We start from the raw sequence: 2,690 nt of genomic DNA on the forward strand, positions 1-2,690 counted from the left end.
ATTCTATGATGGGGCCGGGTGTCTGGTCCAGACTGCGTCTTCACGTCCCCTGCCCGGCACCTGGCTGGGTCACCTGCCCTCAGAGAGCCGGCTCTAAGAGAAGCCAGACTCCTGAGCATCGGGGGGAGCCTCACAGTTTAGACGGTTGCTCCCAGGGCTTCTGGGCACAACTACAGGGGGTGCCCTCCACACAGGCTGGCGGGGCGTCCACTCAGCCCCAACGTCCTAGTCCTGAGTAGCCCTGACTGTCGCTGCCAAGGAGAGTGGTCTGTCTGAGTGTCTGGAGGCTGCAGTTACGATGATGACTTTGGGGTCTCGCCCAAAGAGAAGGGGTATGTGCTTCTTATTGTTTTCACCAAACAGGAGCGGAAGGCAGCTGCACCCCCAGGCCCACTCCCCTCACTGGGGTGACATCTCACTGGCTGGGACGCAGCCTCCTGGCCCCAGAGCCCCGTGATGCCCCCGCTCCAGCTGAGCAGCTCCCTGTGTCCGGAATAGCAGAGCAGAGGGGGACGCCCCAAACATGGCCCCAGAGCGCCAGGCCGGGCTGGTCCTGGAGGAGGCTCTGGCCCCACTTCGGGGGTGCCAGAGGGCAAGGCACCCACACCCAGTGAACTGGATGGGCCCAGCTCAGTTCAGGGGTCACAGTTCCAATGCCAAGGACCCTGGGGGCGTCAGGGGCTCTGGGGAGGGAGCCTCCCACTACTCCGCTCACATGTTCTCAATGAGCCCTGAGGTCCCCACACCCCTGGAGCCTGAGCTGGGTGCAGGGTTGTGGGGTCCCTGTCTGGCCTGTACCACCTCGCCACCACTAACCACCTCTGGGAGAGTAGCCTGTCACTGGGACCTCCCAGGATGTGAGGGGCTGCCCCCACGACCCTGCAGGTGGCCACCTCCTCCAGCAGGGCTTCCTGTGTGCCAGGACCCTCCTGCCCGCCACAGGCACCCCACCACGGGCACACGTGCCAGGCTGCGGGCTCTGCCCCCACAATTGCTGGGACATTCTGACTTCCACCACCCCGTCCCATCTGAATGCCTGCATGAGGGGCAGGTGACAGACAGGCGGGGGAGGGCATGGGGGGGCTCCAGGACCTCGGGACCATGGGGCTGGGCTCAGGCTGGTCAGATCTGGATGAGGCACTTGGAGGCTGAGCAGCCTCTATGGGGGAAGGACGCCCAGTGTGGTCAGCGATGCAGACCCCAACATCCCACCACGTGACCCTAATGCTCAGCAGGACACTCTGCCCTCGGCCGGGGGCCCACCCGGGTCCTCAGGAGGAAACAGGAAGGTGAATGTTGGGTGGATGCCCAGCTGGGGAGTTTGGTGGAGGGGGGCTGAAGGCATTTTGGTAACCACAGCTGCCAGCCTGGCAGTTGAGCCACTCAGCTACAGACTGCCTGCTGTGGCCCTAGGACCCGCCTGCTGTGGCCCTAGGAGCCGGGATGTCCAGGGCCCCCCATCACACTGCCCAGGAGGGACCACCTGGCAGCTTGGGGCCCCACGTGGCCAGATCTGGAGGACACTGCATGAGAACCACGTGAGGACGCAGGCCATGCATCATTAAACAGCAGTGATGAGGGGCGGACAGACTTGGGTGGGCCCAGCTACAGAGCCGTTCCCAGCGGGGATGAGAGGCCTGGGGCGTTTCTGAGTCCCTTCCCAGTCCCCCTCAACAGCCTCAGCCCACCAGGCTGCAGCCGTGCCCTTTGTCCTTGGGTCCCAGAAGCCTTGGTCCTCTGCCTGCACCAGGGCAGGCATTCGTCCTCTAAAGTGCCTCCAGCCTGGGGTCCCCTGCCTTGCCACCGCCTCCCCTCTGCCTTCCAGTTCTGGCCGCCGGCCGGAAGGTCTCACGGCCGCCAGGACGTTGGTAGCACCTGCCCAGAGCAGCCGCTGCAGTGCCATTGACAGAGCAACATGGGCTGCGGGTCCCTGGAGGAGCCCGACTTGGAGCATGTGGGCCAGAGACCCCCTAGGGGGCCAGTCACCCAGAGGCCAGAGGGAGGGTCTCGAGGAGTATCTGCACCCGTGCTCAGGCCGGCAACTTCCTGACGGTGGGGAGGTGCACTCAATGCAAACACCCTTCCACGGACGAGCAGGGAGGGAAGCAGGTCCCTGCCCACGTCGGGCTGAGTCAGCCTCAACAGGGAGGAGCGCTGACCGGGAACAACCCGGATGGACCTCGAGGACATGTTGCCGAGTGAAACAGCCGTTCTAAAAGGACAAATACTGAGTGATTCCATCCACACAAGGGGCCTGGGCTTAGCTTAGTGTGCAGGTTCACAAATGGGAGGTAGGGGATGGGGTGGGGCTGGTGATCCGGGTGCCAGCTTGAGATGAGAGCACTCCACAGACAATGGTGACTGTGTGCCCGTACTTGATGCCAGTGAAGCGCACACTTATTGTTTCCATAGTGAACTGTGTTATGTGTGTCAACAGTGAACTGTATTATGTGTGTTGCATGTGTTGACAGTGAACTGTGTTGCGTGTGTTGCGTGGGTTGATAGTGCACTGTGTTGCGTGTGTTGCGTGGGTTGATAGTGCACTGTGTTGCGTGTGTTGCGTGCGTTGACAGTGAACTGTGTTGCGTGTGTTGTGTCAACAGTGAACTGTGTTATGTGTGTTGCATGTGTTGACAGTGAACTGTGTTGCGTGTGTTACATGGGTTGATAGTGCAGTGTGTTGCGTGTGT

Source organism: Bison bison, unplaced genomic scaffold (assembly GCF_000754665.1).
Source record: "Bison bison bison isolate TAMUID 2011002044 unplaced genomic scaffold, Bison_UMD1.0 scf7180017864353, whole genome shotgun sequence".
In the NCBI taxonomy this organism is placed as follows: Eukaryota; Metazoa; Chordata; class Mammalia; order Artiodactyla; family Bovidae; genus Bison; species Bison bison.